This window comes from Polistes fuscatus, unplaced genomic scaffold, assembly GCF_010416935.1.
Source record: "Polistes fuscatus isolate 324 unplaced genomic scaffold, CU_Pfus_HIC Scaffold7, whole genome shotgun sequence".
Classification (NCBI taxonomy): Eukaryota; Metazoa; Arthropoda; class Insecta; order Hymenoptera; family Vespidae; genus Polistes; species Polistes fuscatus.
In genome coordinates this window covers 3,043,315-3,062,038 of record NW_025113151.1, presented here as the reverse complement: position 1 = coordinate 3,062,038, position 18,724 = coordinate 3,043,315, and the positions used below count along the sequence as shown (strand labels likewise).

General features: G+C 31.3%; 1 protein-coding gene across 5 annotated transcripts in view; it reads left to right on the top strand.

The window, feature by feature from the left end:
* The window catches only part of LOC122524367 (teneurin-m), a 735,394-nt gene that overhangs the window by 106,455 nt on the left and 610,215 nt on the right, over nucleotides 1-18,724 (top strand). The gene's annotated exons all lie outside the window — the stretch shown is intronic.

The window sequence follows — 18,724 nt, the reverse complement described above, 5'->3', positions numbered from 1 at the left end:
CAAAAAAAAATAGAATTGACATGTAATTCATTATTTTAAAAGTAAAGAATATAAATTACTAAACAGTATTTACATTCATTACGGTATAAAAACTATTTTTTTAGATCATAAATATTCCTAGAAAAATTGCATTAGTATGTTCTTTTCGTTAGGAAGTAGTTTAATAAGTGTTCATCAATAATTAAAAATGAAAATTATAGAACGAAATGTAATTTAATCAGCTATAAAAAAAAAGCTGTTGACTTTTTAAGTTCGATAAAAAATCATCTTTGTAGAGAATTTAATTTCCTACAAAACCATACCAAGGGTTTTTTAATATTTGGTATATTGAATTGTCTATAACCAAAAAATAAGTGAAAAAAAACTTTTTTTGGCGAAAATTCTTATTTTAGCGAGCGCTAACTGAAAAATGAAGATAGAGGGCTCAAATTTTGACACAATTTTTTTTTCGTCACTTTCAACGAAATTTTGATATGGGACCGAAAAAAAAAAAATAGTCGATTTATTTGGCACAGTCTAATATATATATTAAAAATAAAAAATAATGGAAACTTGTGTGGTTTACTTCATCCAAAGATTTTGAACGTATTTAGTAAATCTGAATGTAAAATCTAATCAAACGAATTAGTATTAATTCTAATTTATAATTCAATAACTAATTATTTCTTTTTCTCGACTAATTATAGTGATAAATAAATTTATGCGAGAAATATAATAAGACTATACTAATATTAATTTTCATTTTCGTTCAATATATCAATTAAAAATCTAATATATTATTTAATTAAACACACGTTTTATTACATTTAATAATAATAATTATCAAAAAATCGGTTACAATAATTCATTATTATTTTATATTCAATGTGTTGTATGATCATTCTACTAATGATATTTTTAATCAAAACATTTATATCATTTTATATTTCATCTAATCGTATTATTAACGTCTATCTTTGAAATAGATAAAGAAAAAAAAAAGATCATCCACACACACATTATCTCGATACATTAGGAAAAACATACAATACGTCTTTGGTGAAAAATCGTCTCTAACGTCGATTAATTTTCTCCAAAGGTTAAATGTAAAGCTCCGAGAAAAAGAATAGTGTAAATAAATGATATAAAACATTAGTGAACGAAGGAACGAACGAAGTAGATAAAATCGATGCGTTCCTTATCCTGAAAAAAGATGCACTTTCACCTGATCGACGAGATACGTAATATCGGATTTCAGAAGAACGTGGCTGCATTATCGGAAGACCGCTCTCGTTATTAATAACACCAACAGGAAGCTTATCGTAAATCGGGGTAGAGTAGTACTTTCGCATCGTTATAAAAGAACAATTGTATAATGTAATGACCTGTGTCTGACACTCGTATCTGATAAATGGCCCTTTCCGTGTTAATGGCAACAACGCTACGCGAAAGCTAATTCACGGTTCTTTGCCTGACAAAAACGATTAATACCTATTCAATTTCCCACTAAGAGAAGAAGAATGAAACAAGGCAGTGAAAGAGAAAAACAAATGGAAAAAACAATGGTCATTGAACATGGATAAACACATAAATTACATCCCTATAAATCCTTATTTTGTAAGCAAACGATGAAAGGTTTCTTTTATATTTTATATATCGTTCAATTTGTTCTATGGGAACAAAAAATTACCTTCTTTTTCTTTTTTATTGGTAATAAAGTTTAAAGACAAATAAAATTATGATAGTAATGAAATCTATTTTTTAAAAGTAACCGAACAGAAAACAAACAACAAATACAATACGATAAAACTTTTATAAAGTATCAAATTATTTTCAACTATTTTTCATTTTCGTTATAAATATAAAACGGAACGACGAATAAACGGGAATGTAAAGAGGAGAGAAAGAAGATGAGTCTTTTACTATCGTTGACTTTTCTTGAAAACAAGTAAAATGATTGACGTTTAAACGATGAAAGACGTACAAGCAGTGAAAATGAAACGAGCGTATAGTATCCCATCATCCATCTCATCTTCTTCCTCTTCCTCTTCTCATTTTCTTATCCTTCGTCTTTAGAGATAAAGGACAACGGGTATTAAACGTTGCATATTCGTAGACATCGATTATATTGTCAGAATGAGTTATCCGTAAAGCGTAAGGCACAAAACGTGTAAGTCAACTACCGGACACGTGAGTTTCCCGTAGTTATTGCACGCTCGTTAAAGTTCTCCTTTTACGAGCGTAGATCAAATCGTGTTAACATCCGTCGTAATTGATCGTACCCTTTCGCAAATCAAACAGTGTTTCTGCTAAACCCTGACAATTTATTTGCAATTTTGTTTTCTCTCAAATTTAACCTCTTTTTAATCGTTTTGAATTGCGGAACTTGTCTAACGATTGCAATCACCGGATACGGAATGATTTTTTTCTGTTGAATGCTTAACTATTTAGATTAAATAAAAGAAAAAAAAAGGGGAAGAATTTTTCGAGCCAAGGAAGGTCGATAAAAATCGATAAGCGCAAATATGCGTTTTTGGTCAACACGGATTATTACGGAAACTTATTATTAACGGAGTTATTAGTAAAACGTAAATAATAAAACGTAAGTAAATCACATGTCACGTTGATTTTACGTAAAACATAATTATATATATATTATAATAATTAAATATCTCAAAGTTTAGAGTTATCCTAAAATTATGATAAAAAACTGGTGTGTGTACTTATGTACGCACGTAAGAAGTAATACTTCTTTTGGGTACCAAAACAAATGTAACCTCAATAACCTCAAAAATAACTAAAAAAAAGAAAGAAAGGAAACATATTTTCAATCGATCGATATATTACATATATAAGAAAGAATACAAAACAAAAAAAAAAAACAAAAATATCAAAATATAAATATCAGTCCACACTAAATATAAGGGAGATATATCGAATTACTTTATGCGTCAACGGCCGTGGCGCGGTTACAGCATTAGTTCTCGCTTCGATCATTTAAGTAAAGCAGCGCTGCGTACGATTAGTACTTGGATGGGTGACCCGCTTGAGAAAAAAAGGGGAAGAAGAAGAGAAGACAACTTCATGCTGTAAACTTGAAATCGTTTTGCCGCGCGTCATAAATACCGACAAACTTCATGGTGTCGTTTTTACAGACGCTCGGAAAGAAATCACTCCCATTACATTTTCCCAAACGCGCCAAAAGAAGTATAACTTCAAAAATATAAAACAAAGTAAGAATGGGGTAGCAAATATTGAACATTTAAACGGAAATAAATCTCCTTCGTTAAACGCAATTAATTATCCATAATATCACACCTTTGAAAGTCTACAAGTGGAAGAAGAAGAAGAAGAAGAAGAAGATGAAGGAAGGAAGGAAGGAAGGAAGGATTTAGAATGAAAAGGGAACAAATAAAAGACCGACCGTCGTAAGTAGAAACGATCAACGTAATGATCCTGTCTCGGGCCAACGTCCGTTTTCATTAAATCTTCTCCTCCCTTTGGTAAGAGAGAGAAAGGTAGAGATAGAAGACAAATAAACGAATCTTCCTTCCTCTTACCTCTTCCTTCTTTTTCTTAGTTGATCCCAAACCCACACAAACATACACGCTTATGGGTTTAAAAATATACATCAGGGATATCCAAACACATTTGAGCCATGTTGAATAACATGTTTAAACAAAAATTATCCCATATCTAACGTAAAAATTATATCTCAATTCTAACTATAGTTTTTAATTAAAATATGATCGAGTTAATGAATAATTTGCATTATATTTTTTTATTTATTTTTATAAGATTTTATATTGGATTCTATTTATTAAAGGGCCGTAAGTTGGACAGACTTGATGTGTATTGTTAAGAAAGAGAAGGTGGAAGGGATAAGGCTGGGAAAGGGTAGTTGAATTTTAACGCCGGTCCTTGTATTATATTTAATAAACAATTGCTTTAAATGAGATGATAATAGACTCGCGATATTGGTTGCTATGTTGCTAACGATGACTGACAGTGGTTTTATGAAGGTTCCTTCTTTCTCTCTCTCTCTCTCTCTCTTTCTCTTTCTCTCTTACGCATCTGGGTCTTTCAAACGAAGGAAGTGACAAGAATATACCAATAAACGGTCGACGTTTCTCCGATACACGTAAGATCGACGATTATTGATAAAACCGTTAAGGGCTCGTTGTATTACCAACGTTTACAACGTTATCCTTCTAATATCGTGACAAGATTTTTGCATTTTATTACAAATACCCCATAATTCATATCTATTACATTAATGGGAAATAATATTGAACGTATAATTTGAAAAGCTTGTCAGAAAAAATAAGAGATTTTTATTTTCGATAAAATTCAAGCTAAAATAGGACTGAATTGATAAATTTATTTATGTTAATAATTAAATTTGTTTAAGTTTAGGTACTCTGATATTTTTGGTAAATAATATTTACAATGAAATAATACATTAGAATGTAGTAAGTACTTGATATAACAAAGGTTTTTATTTTAATATGAAAAATGAATATTTATTACACTATAATTGTTTATTTTTTATGTTAAAAATTAAATATTTTTCACGGTTTTCAATAATTTATTATTCACATCAGTATTTAATTAATTGCCAGCAGTGTTTTATGTTGATACAGTTATTCTAAATATTTTTTCACAATCTTAAGAATTTAATTTTAATTCGAGAATATTTTCCGAGAATATTTTTTAAACGCAATATCAGATAGTTACACGTAATTTTACATAAATTACTTGTAAAAACTCTACGGTGTTCTATATTAATGATATTTATCCTATCATTCCGACGAGATATATTTTTAATTCTGTTGATTAAATCTTAAAAATACGATCTCCTTAGGTGTTGGTAAATTAACACGATGAATCACGTAGATTCATTAAAATTGATCGGACCATCCACGAACTTTGAACGATGATCACTTTCGGCTGATAATTATTCGTGTCACGTAAACGATGACTCGAACTTTGATCAAACGCCATTCTGATGAGTCACGATACGTCCGTCCTGTATTTCTAAAAATGAATTTGAATTAATATTCGGACACGATAACCAATCAATGACTTCTTTTTGTCAGATATACTGAGAAACGAGGTTGAGGGGGAAGAGAAAGAAGGAAGTAAAAAAAAAGAAATTAGTGTGACAGTAAAACTGTTCATGTTGGTGGAGAAAGATGGGGAAGGATGTGAAGTTAGAGATTGCGAGATCCGAAATAAAATATTAAAAGAATATGTGAGGAAATACGATAATTCAAAAACTCAGAAACCACTTACGTGAACAACAACGGCAAATTTGAATCCAACTGTTATATATTTTTATCTTTTTATCTTTTTATCTTTTACTCCCGTCGTTCGTAGATGCAAGAAGCTTGTCATATCTCTTCTCCATCGTTTATATTTATCTTTCCTTCTTCCGTTTCTTCCTCATTCATATAACCTCATCGTTTCAAACTACCTATATGGCTCTTTGTTCGCAAGAAAACGAAAGGATCTTCCCCTCCCCCTCCCTTTGCCACTCCTCCCTCACTTTTTCTCTGTTTAGGTTCTATCGTGTCTCGTAGGCGTGTGCACAAAAAGAAGTTTTCTCATTGAACGGTACGCACATGATAATGAAGCTGGGTGAGGCCAACTCGTCGTTTCTCTTTCGAATTTTTTTTTTCTTTCCATCTCTTTCTATCTTTTATTCTTTCGCCGGATGTCACGTGATCAAGGGAGACAGAAGACAGAATCAGTCATTCAGTCAGTCCCAAAGTAGCCCGCACACATCGACTCATTCGTTCGATTCTTAGGATTCTTATATTTTCTTTTGGATCGTGAGACGAATTTAATCAAACGCATTCACTTTTTACCATCTAATCTCATACATTAACTCAAAAAACAAATATATATATAATTTCGTTGAAAATATCTTTTTCGCGAAAAAGAAATGTATAATATTTTTATTGTTTTATTTGAAGATTAATTATAATAATATCTCTCTCTCTCTCTCTCTTTCTGTTTTTCTCATTCTCATTTTTTTTCGGTCATGTTTCAAGGTTTATGAAATATAAAATATAAAATGTAAAGCGAGACTCTCCCTACCTTTAACAAATTCCTTTTTATTTAGTTTTGTCTTCTTTTTAATATTATTTTTGAAAGCAGAATGACGCGGAGGGAAAATTCATTTAATTATAAACGCGAAAACGGTAGATATACTCCTAGTATCTTCGTTGGTAGTCGTCAAGCTTAAAATCCACCACCACCACCAATACTACCAACAATGTCATCGTCGTCGTATAGACGATATCGCGCGTTTGGCATTTTTATTCCTTAATAAAAGCACGTTCTTTCTCGGTGGGCGGCGTGCATATTCGCACTGGGTGCTGCTAACCGAGTGTCGGAAAACGGTGCTTGCTTGGTTGCCAATAAAAAGCATATTTTCATTTTAAATTTATTCATATACCGTCATATCTCAACGGCAAAAAGCGATATTAATTAGAACACACTTCTCACCTATCTTTTTTTATTCCACAACCGACTATTCCTCACACTCCTACTTTCTTATCGTTCGCTTTATATATACATATATATATATACAGGGTGTCCTTAATATTCGCCTCATTCTTCTAAAGATTAAATATATATAAAAATTATTTCTTTATTTTATTTAAATTATAACGATATTACTTGTTTTTTTTTTGACATCATTAAAATATCTTCGAAATAACAATATAATATTGTAATTATATGAATTATTCGATATTATATTTTTTAACTTTACTTTTGAGTTTTCTAAATAAATCGACTTTTGGGACACCCAGTACGTATATATATATCCACCTCCATCTTTTTCTCTCCTTTTTCACTTTGCAATATCAAGTCCACGGATTTTGTAGCCCCTGAACTAGGTCGACTGCATTAAATTTGTGATACCGCCACGAAAGTTTGCCATTGCTCGCCCAGCTGCTTTTCATGTCTATCTCTCTCTCTTTCTCTGTCTTTATTTTTTCCTCTCTCTTTCTTTTTCTTTTACTTGGATCCTTTATTTTATTTACACAGGGAATAGCTTACCTTCCTTATTTTCTCTCTCTCTCTCTCTCTTTTCCTTTTCTCTTACTTTACTTTTTCGGTATCCATGTAATAGAGTCATGCGAAAAAAGAAAGGGTCATGGGGTGGAGTACTAAGGGGTGGTAGAAAATAAGGGGGATAGTAGGTACGTACGAGAACATTACCTTTTTTCCGTTATGATACTTATTTTGTTCAGTAAACCGACCGAACGGAGATTCGTTCTCCGACTTTTCGTTCTCCTTCGACGAGAACGTACTATATCGCGTGTTTGATCTTATAAGGGGCAAATACGATATTCCTATATAAGTATATATAAAGGTAATATAATATGCGTTTGTATGTGTGTGTATGTAAGTAGAGTATAATAATAATAATGATAATCGTTAGATACTTTAAATTCTCTACTTGATAGCTATAGAACGATTTTCAAGCTTACCTCGTTTGTTCGCACGTATCCTTCCTGTTTTATTCGAAAAATACATACACATTTACGTTTATATGTATGATGTGTTTATGTATATGTGGCAAACAAACAACGTGAAAAATATTTTATTGGTTCATTAAACTATGCAAACACATGGAATATACTTTTCTCGAATTTTGGATAGCGAATATTTGTGTATAAATGTTCGTATAATTTTGATTCTTTATTTTTTGAAATACAAGTATTATAGAAATCTGGTTTAGCACAGATCTGTCATACTTTAAATATTTGATATATCAATTGTTAGATATAAATGTATGAAAAATCAGAATTTGTCTCTTCTTTTAATGTTTTATATAGGTTCATTGTTTTTTTAATCAAAATATCTAATTAAATTCATACGTATACTTATTCTTTAATTTTTAAACCTTTCAATACGAATATCTATTGAAAAAATAAAAATACATTCATTATAATTAATAAATATTAATAAATAAACATGGATGATTGTTTTGGGGGAGAGATATTGAATTAAAATAAAATTATATATTTATTGTAAAGATTTAATAATATAATAATTGAAAAAAATTATTATTTTATTATATCAAATTCTCAACAATTTTAAATAGAAAATTTCATATATCTATTACATAAAAAAAGTTATAATATTTTATAATATTTATATTGATATGAGAGAAATATATATAATCAGGTTATATAGATATTATGTTATTCGACAACTCTTATCAATAAAAATAATGATAATAATAATAATAGGTTATCGTTAGGCAAAGAGTATCTTTAGAAGAAAACCCTAGATTGATACGTCTCTAGAGTCCGTTAGTAAAGCCGCCTCTGTTCCACCTTCTGCTTTCTTTCAAAAGAAGCCTATTACACCAACATTGAACATGCATGTTCAAAGTAGCTCTCAACCATTCGCTTGTCTTCTTCCTATTCTTCAGGAACCCTTCTCTTGTTGTCCTTCTTTCTCTCTACTTTACTATGTATCATATCTTCCTTGTATCTCATGGACAATCATCTTCTATCTTTTTTTTACCTTATTCGTATCTTGAGTACTACCTTTCACGATCATCTTTCGAAAACTGAACTAATGCTATTACGACATATAAAATAAAAAGAAATATAGATAAAAAATTGTGTATGCATATATTTATACAATTCCTTTTTATACATTGCTACATTTTAAATATATTTACTTAAGTTACTATAAAAGGATAGTAGAAGAGAAATTTATTTCGAGTATAGTAAGATTGTTTTAACCCTTTGAGTGTTTTAGACGCGTATATGCGTTTGATAAAAGTTACTAGTTTCTAATTTTAAAAATCTTTTCAAGTATAATCATTTTACAATTGAATATCATTATAAACAAATTTTAATTAATTACAAAATTTTCACGATTCTTATACGACTTTTTCTAGTTTAATTTACACGCGTAAAAATGAATTGTGCGACGAGTAAAAAAAAACAAAGGAAAAATTATTATTCCAAAGTGATATCTTCGAATACAACGATCGATAAATGATTCTTTCGAATAAAGAGGTAAACATGTACAACGTGTTTGTGTTTATGATGTGTATATAGGTATATGTGTGTATATGAGTGTTTAGATACGTTGTTTCGATAGAGGATACGTTTATAAATATACGCGAAGGTAAGGCCTCAGGATAGGAACGTCGCGACCACAGTATTACGTGACGAGCCGCCGAAGTAACTGCTGAAGTCGTGACATCCTGTCTTACGTGTCGATTCCGAAAGTAATCACACTCGGGAAAAAGAAAGATCGATCTTCTTTTTTTAGCCACTATCGCAGGATGTTCCTTATTTGATATAAATCATATATTTATATATATTATATCTATATAATTTTGTTGTCTTTAGAATAATTAGCAATTTCTATTTTTCGATAAAAAAAAAATTAAATCTCCGATTTAATATTAATATAGTTTTGAAATTTAGTTAATATCCGATATCTTATTGTTTTAATATTTATTTAAATATTACGTATTTCTTTATTTTGTTATATTTATAAAGAAAAATATTGTTTATCGACAGGATCAAAAAATTTGTTTAATATCAGGTAATATCATATATTTTGTTTCTTTATTATTTTTTTCTAGGGTATACTTTATACTATATATTCTAGATTCTATATTTTATATTATATTTTTTAATACTTTTTATATAGTATACTTAATACTATATACTATATTCTTTAATATTTTCTTGCAAGTAATATCAAATATTATATTTTTTTAATATTTTTTTAATAACATATATGTTTTGCCGAATTCTTTTCTTTTTCTATCCGCAAGCATGTATAATTGCGAAAATCTGAAAATAAAGAATAATTGCTAATCGATAAACAGTGAGAAACGAACAGCTGTTAAATTTTAATTATTTTGCATTCAGTCGGATTGCATTCGGTGCCCGTTACCGTTTTATTTATTTCTCTCGATTGGATCTTTATCTCTTCTCAAAGATATTGTTTAATCCTCTTTCTATAAAAGGTCTTTTTCCATTCTTTTACTGTTCTTACGTTTTTATTTTGAGCATACAAAGCTAATGAACTCTTCCACCGTTTACTTCGACCACACCACAAACGAGAGAGAGAGAAAAAAAGAAAAAGAGAGAAAGAAAAAAAAAAAAGAAAAGATAGAAGAAAACTACTTTCTTTTTCCGCGAGTAAACTTTTCAACGTCTATTATGGTTCTTTCAAGAAGGTTTGCAGCTCCTCTTTATTTCTTCATCGTAAAAATTACTCTCTTAGATTTATATTAATAATCGCTTTTATATCAACGCTTTCATCTTAACGATGATACTTATAAACACACAAGAAACCATTGTTTAAACCGATGCATAATTATTGTTCCCGATCGATAATCTCTTTCTTTTTGTTATTGTACTATTGTGAATCTTGTAAGATTTTAAATTATTTAAATTACGTTTTGCTTTGTTTATAAATATTAGTGGCATAAATTATTTATTAATAATAAATAGCATGTTGTATTAAGAAAACATTGATTGACGATTATCAAAATACCAAAGTGTTTTACAATTACTTGAAACATTATTCACACCAGTAGTGCTGACGTCGATAAACGAAGAAAGAAAAGAGTCGTGGAAATGTAACGACCATTTTTACGACTTTTTTATGACTCATTCTACCTGAAGCATACGGTTACGAAAGTAAATTGATTCTTGTTTTACATTCCTATTGGCTGTTTTTTTTTTATTTTTACTTCTTAAGATGAAAGATAAAAAAGTTACGATAAAAATACACTTTCTTTTTTAATTAACAGTAATCAATGAGTCTAAAATTACATTTTAATTAATTAATTATAATAACAAATAAATTTAAGCGAATTGAAGAAGTAATATTTCTTTTAAGAGAGCATACATTTTTATTATCCATTTTTTATTAAGTATTTTTCTCACGTCGTATGATCTTCTTCAATTTACACAAATTAATTTTAAATACAGACTTCGTTTCAGCGAAATTCATATACTCAACACTGTTAGCTTGTAGCAATTATTTAAATTTAAATGAACTAACTTAAACAATATATGTTTATTAATTAATTTTTTACATTTTTTGTTGTTGACATTTTTTGAAAAATTAATTTCTTCACTTTAATCTAATTAATTATGAAAAGTATAAATCAGTCGTGATCAATACAACTTTATGATCAAACTTTTCGTTTTATATAAGAATTTTGATTAGACAATTTGTAAAATCCTGTACGCGAACTGGTTGTTAATCAGATAGTAAACATGCGAGGAAATGGGATAGAGTTTGATGTTCTTCATGGCAGTGACGTGTTATCAGACACCCATTCGCTTGTAAACCCATCTCTACGAATAGGAGTGCTTATGATTCCTAGTACCTTGCAATAGTCAGTGTCTCTAGTTCGAGAGAGATGTGTGCTGATATCACTGCTATTGCTATTGGTGGTGCTGTTACTACCGGCCTCGAGAGTGATTGTTTCGCTAAGCAACAATCAATGTCACCAACAGAGAGTCGACTTATCGTAAGCTCGACCATAAGCTTTAACTATGATGTATTGTACTGCTAAAGGTTTCTTTTTTCTCTACATATTACAAAAATTAGATCATAAAATAAAAGCAAAAATTTCATTTTTTTTTAATTAAGAAATTGCAATATATTGAACTTACTTAACATTTGTAAAATAACTTTTAACTGACAGAAATTAACACAACAAAAATTTCAAAAAAGAAATGATTAGGACAAAGAATTTTTATTAGCATTTTTGGAAACAAGAAAAATCAGAACCTGGAGAATAAATTTTCGATCGTCGTGACGTTCATTTTTTCTTTTTACTAACCTCAAATATACAATAATTCAAATTCGTAAAATAACATTTGATTGACCGTAAGAATTTAAAACAAAAAAATATCAAAATAAAGATAATTTGAATAAAATATTTGATTAGCATTTTCGTAAATAAGAAAAATCAGAGTCTCCAGAATAGTTTTCGATTTCCGTGATGTACGAGTCAATGACCTGAAATTGTAAAGAAGGCGGTAAAACATCATAGGAGAGATACAAAATAGAAAAGGTCATTTATTTATTTTATTTTTCATCTTCTTTGGAGCACGTAGAGTTCAGGTACGGTTTACAGAATCCTTAGAGCACGTTGCGGTGTAGCTCTCGTATCTATCCCGACGACCAATAACAGATCTTTTCTATCCCCTCGGCTAGTGTCTGTTACTGACAGTATCTCGCCGATGCGATATTGTTGTACGTATCCCTTTGTCGAAAAAACATCTGCTGTAGAAAGTGGTCTCCAATAGCAACCAGTTGTCATCGGCCAAATAGATGATGGAGGGAGTGGAGAAGTTCCTCGCACGTAACATCCTCACGTATTTCTTCTTTCACCTTCCTATCTCGCTTTTTTGATTTAGTTCCTTGTTTCTCTTTCTTTACATATCTTTTTTTTTTATTGTTAATTGAAATTGACAGACATTATTACGATCTTGATTAGCTTTCTCAATGATAAGTCTACAAAAAAACACGATAGTCGTTGATATTTAAGAAGTTTTATTACAAACGATTCTTGTGGATGTAACGCGTTGTTTTATTTAAAGGGGAATCACTCTTTTCGTAACTTCACTAGAAAATTCCAGTACACGCTTATTAATCACTAGGTATCCCTAGATAAAACGCGCCATCTACACTACGTTGACGCATTGATTACCGCCAAATTTAAAAAACTTACGAACAAATTTTTCTTGACCTTTAAAATTTATCAAAAAATTCCAAAGTTTAATTAATATAAATTTAATATTTTTACTAAGCTAATATTATCTTCGTTTAATCATAGGAAGATAAATCAAAGTAACAGATCTAAGAATAGGTAAATAAAATGAATGAAAAATAATAATTAAGGTAACCCTTCCGTGACGATTGTCCGTGATGGGACAAATGTAAGAATATGTGGGACTATGGATAAACGATTTCTCATAGGGTTGCGTGACACAACGTTGCATGACTACGTGCGTGCATCGAACTAACCGAGTGGATACGAGGCCACGACCCCGTCATTATCGAAGATCGTGTTAAAGCAGTATAAACTGTGGGACACTGAAAACCTACCTTAACGTTACGCTCAATGTTAATTCTCACTCTTCCCTTTTACTTCTTCTTTCCTTGTCTTTCTTTTCCCTCTCCCTCTCTCACACTCATCAAAAGGACCGGATCTTTAATCAGCCCTTTTTCTTTGCAACGTAAGAAGAAATCCTTTGTAGGATTGAACCATCACAAAGAGTTCTCACGAGTGGTCTAAAAAATTCATTGATGTTCAGGTTCGTCGAGAATAAACGAGAACAACGTCTTGCTTACTCCTTTGAAGCTAGAAAACAAATCGAAACAAGGATGGGCTAATGGTAGGACGATGATAAAAAAAAAAAAAAATGAGAAAAAAGCAAATAAAAAAGATAAGAAAAGAAAAATATGAAGATGTTAGGGAGAAAAAGTAAAAGCAACTTCTCACCCATGAAAAAGGACATTCTTTCTCCCTTCTTTCCTGCATGGTGGATCGAGAGGGTGGTGGGGAGAGGAGGGGCAGGTGAAGGCTAAAGTCGCGACTCTGATAATGGCTTCTTATGATTTAGCGTGAGTGTTTTCTTAGTTTTCACGAAAGTGGCACCCGGCGTAATCGTTTGTCAAGCGGCCCGACGAAATAATAGCCGACTAGGTATCATCAGCCCTTTTCGTCCTAAACCCTCCCTACTATCTTCATCTTCTTCATCATCTTCTTTCCCACCTCCTTGTTTTTTCTTCATCTTTTTTCTTTTTCTTTCTTCTTTTTTTCTTCTACTATATTTTTAAGAGTATCGTTTCGAAACTCCTGCCCGGATCTTACAAGGTACAAACGTTCTTGGTGAAATTCTTGGGCGATATTTTACCATCATCGCTATTAAAGGCCATTCCACAGATGAAGAGTAACGATGCGTCCTTCGCACGAACGCACAACTTCTTACCCCCCTTCCTCCTCTACGTTTTATTTTATCCGCTTTCGTTTCTCTTCTTCTTCTTCTGCTTGCCTGCTTGCTTGCTTGCTTGCTTTCTTTCTTTTTTTTCTTTTGGGTTCTATCGCGAACGAATCCTTAAGGAATACGAGAAACACTCGCTGCTATTCGACTATTCCTTCTTCGGCACGTATCCCTGTCCATGGCATTTAACTTTCCACCCATTAAGTTGGCCTTACTTTGTCTTACTCCCACTTCATTCTTTCTCTCTGTCTGTCTGTCTGTCTCTCTCTCTCTCTTTCTCTCTCTCTCTCTGTTTCAGATAATCAACGATGCTACTTGCAAGCATCGTGAGTTGTGTTTCTCGAACGATTCCGAATCGATATTGAAAAGATTGAACCTCGGTTGAAGATCATTTATTTAAAGATTGCCTACTGTTCATGGGAGATAGTTAAGAATGATCAAAATTTAATGAACTCGTAGTGGTAAATTGTTGATACACCATGAATGCAATCTTCTAAGATTTATAGAACATTCTTTTAAGAATCATATTTTATGATAAATTATATTTGAGCTTGAGAATTTGTTGAGCTAGGATAAAAAACATAATGTTACTTTTCGTATTTTAAGCATTGTTAACTGTACACATAATCATGGTTTTTTTTTTAAACAATTCATCGAATTTAAATTATTCATCGCTATAACAAATTGTAAAAATTGAAACTGTTTTGCAGCTATTTAAAAAATACTAATTTTGTTTATTTCTTAAGTAACGTTCTCATGAATAGGTTAAAACGAAGCTTTGTCAAAGATTTGATTTTGGCGCGTAGCAGCAAATCGTCGATCGTATACGAAAAGTTTCTCGATTCAAGACGAGGCGTCTAACAGGGCCAGTTGATATTCAAGGAACGTCGGCCAATCTAAAGTAAGGTAGCTAGATACCTAGGCTTCCTATTGGTCTTTACGAAAGGGAGAGCCAAGAGCAACGGGACAAGATTGCGTTGTGAGACATTAGCATGCTAACACCGAGTCACCCGTGTGGTCATCAACACTGGATTGCTCACCGCGTGCATTGACTTTCAACTTGGCCAACATAACGTTAAATTCTTTTCCCTTCTTATTTTCTAGATTCACGTTACGTGGATCACTCCAAAACTAAATTTTTGAAAACATTTTTATTGATGTCACTGTATTCACTGTCATTGGGTTTGCTCTGAAAAAAAAATTCATTCTGATCAATAAATAATTTCATATTGTTATTTCTAATACACGTTTCATAGATTTTTCTACAAATAAGCAACATTTCGAGCAATCTAATATTACAAAATCAAATATTGTATTCTCATCCATCTTCTTCCTTCTCCTCTTATTCTTTTTCTTCAATATATATGCATGTGTGTACAATATTTACGTAGATATATACATAGTTTCTTCTTACGTCGAAACTCGACCCACATTCGATTTGAAGTTATAAGAAAAAGAAAAAGAAGAAGAGAAGAAAAAGAAGAATTTGAGAAACAACAATGACCCAGTTTCCTAGATAATATTTACTCAACCCCAATATTTCCCATATTCGTATCCTCGAACGAGTTTATTCTTTCTTGCGTTGTTGTTCACACAGCCATATGTAGAAAAATCGTTGCCTCTATTTTAGATCCAATTTGAATGCATCTATTTTCAGATGACATCTTCGAAAGGGTTGAAGGAAGAGAAGGGAAATGGCGAGAACGATTGGGTGGCAGGGATGACAGGGGGGGGTAGTAGGAAAGAAGGAGGAATGTTTGAATTTTATAAGAATAACGTCGTGAATATTTTCTTCGCAAAGTTTTATAATGAGAAATGAAATAAAGTCGTATACTTCTAACAGTTTTATACCTTTTAAGGAGGTAGATTGGTTTTCCTGATGCAGAATGAGGATAGAGAGGAAGAAAAAGAAGATAAGAGAGAAAGAAGAGGTATAATAACGCGGTTTGAAGCAGCACAAGGCGAGATTATTTACTCGCCCCGTCGCAGTTCATTAAACTTCGAGAGATATTAAGAACGTTAGCCAGAGATTTCGCGCTTATCCGCGAAGAGGATCTTTCGTGGTACGGTTGTGCTGCTACTGTTGCTAACGTTGAGACTGCAGAGCACGTCTAGTCGAGACGACGCGTCGTTATCTTTTTCTTCCTCTTCCTCTTCCTCTTCCTCTTCCTCTTCTTCTTCTTCTTCTTCTTTCTCTTTTCTCCGACTCCTCCAATTTCTCATTTTTTGTTATTTTTTATTTGTTTTTTTTTTCTTTCGTTCTTCTTCTTCTTTTCTATCACTCTTCTTTTTTTACCTCTTTTTATGTCATTCTTACTCTTTTCCCTTTTCTTTTTTCTCTCTTTCCATAACCCCGGTAGGTTCGTCTTTTGACGCGTACGGTAATTTCAAAAGAAACAGTGAGTGGTTTCTCGCATAAAGAATATACGTGACCTCCGACCCCTATTCTTTTTTTTTCTTCTTCTTCTTATTTTTATCTCTATTTTCCTTCTTTTTTTGTTCCTTTCCCCTTTTGTTTTTTACCATATCTCTCGTCTTATTAACGCTCGCTAAAATTTAATAATGAGATCTACCGTCTTACGGATACTACAGTTATGCTAAATAAGTATTGTTTATTTTTTAATTGATATACTGAGGAAATGGAAAATATTTTGAGAAAATATACGAAACGTACGTACAATATGCAGAAGATAAATTCGATATGATGTTCAAAAGAAGATTGTTTTAATTTATTCTAAAAATTATTTTTTTATTTTTAAATTGTTTTATCAATGTTATAAAAATTTAATAATTCAATCTTTCATCGTACGTATACTTGAGTTAGGTAAACTAAATAACCATATACGACCCATTTATAGACACATGTACACCTACGTACGTTTATGTATTCGATTCAGGAAAAAGTTTTTTCATATTTTAATGAAAAAGTGAAACAAGTTTCTTTTCAATATTACTATCCAGTCTTCTCGAAATGATTTTAAAAATATCTTATACTCGATATTTATTTATCGATATCATAACTATTGATATACCAATCTTGTTAAATTATTTTTATCATTTTATCAATTTTTTTTCAATGATTGATAGACCAATGCAAAGTGCATATTTGACATAAAATTTTCAGATTGCAAACGTTTGAATCAATTTTATACCAAACGTATCGATATCTAGCATATTTCCTATTTTGTAAAATAGTTATCAAATGTATTGAACTTCTTCTACATATTTACTCACTTTCAAAAGGCAATAACACAATATTTATTTTTTCTTTCATTATAAAATGTCTGTTTTTAAACGCAAGTATTGCAATATCCGATGAATATTACCAAAACTATGCGATCCTGAAATAATCTACCTGAAGTATGAATAAACTTTTTCCTCAACTCAATATATATATGTTACGGTCAATGTATTATTGCGGACATTGTATATATTGAGCTCAATGAATGTGTAAAACACATTTAATAAATTAATCGAAACTTGTTAAGAACATTGAAAAGAAATTTCTTAATTTTCTTGGTTTGTTTCACTTACATGCGCTTAAAATCGCTTCAACCTACCCCCACTCCTGTGCTGTAGTCAATTAACTGCCAATTACAAAATAACTCATAGTTTCAGCTATAAGTTTAGATTAATTATTAGAAAAGCATGAATAAAAATTGTATATAATAATAATTCTTGTAAAAAAGATATATTTTAAACACATATACTATATACAGATAGCAGATATGTAACTTAATATTATTAGATTTTGTAAAAGTTCCATATTTTCTTGGCAACCAGGGCAAGGCGTTTTAAATTCGTTTGTCGGTGAATGAATTAAACACACCCCAATGAAGCACATTTTATAAATTAATCAAAATCCTCTGAACCTTTTATAGATTAACCGCGTGATTTATGAAAAACATGCTCAAAATATACATTGCCGAATTTTAATGGGCATTCTATAAAAATCGCTGGAATATACACATTAACCATAACACACATATATATATATATTCTAGTTTTTTTTTTAGAACGGTTCTCCCTCTTTCTCTTTCTCTTTTTCTCTTTCTTTTTCTCTTTTTCTCTTTCTTTTTCTGTAGATATCGAAAGAGGAATAAAAGTAAGAAAGCAAAGAAGTATATCTATATATATATTTATTTTTCTCTCTTGTTCTTAGTCGGCTATCCTTTTATCTTTTCCTTTTCACCTCGTCCTACATCAGACTCTTGGGAATGAAATAAATTCCGCGTTTCTGAGAAATTGGAGAGCCTCCGGGGTAGAAGACATTTTCCTTGGTCTAACCTCTCGTCGTCTTCGTCTTCGTCGTCGTCGTCCCTCAGCCTCAACCACGCCGGAAAACTCCTTATTCCGCGTCATCTGCTTTTCAATCAAGGTCGACTATCGGTTCTCTGCCGTAGACGAGACCAGATAGATAGATAGATATATAGATAGGTAGATGGATAAGATGGATAGATAGATAAAGAGAGAAAGAGGATGGGGACGACGTCGTCTTCGAAATCCGACGACCTAACTCGGCGGCTATCTCTTCTCCATTTTGTCTTTTTCTATTTTTTTCTTTGTTGCTTTCTTTCTTTTCTTCTTATTTTTTTCCTTTCTTTTATTTTGCACTTTTTTCCTTTTTTATCTTTTATTTTCGGCTTTAAGACAAGTTGATATCATCGGGATATAGTGACACGTCGTTCCATAAGACCTTCTCGCATTTTCAACCACCC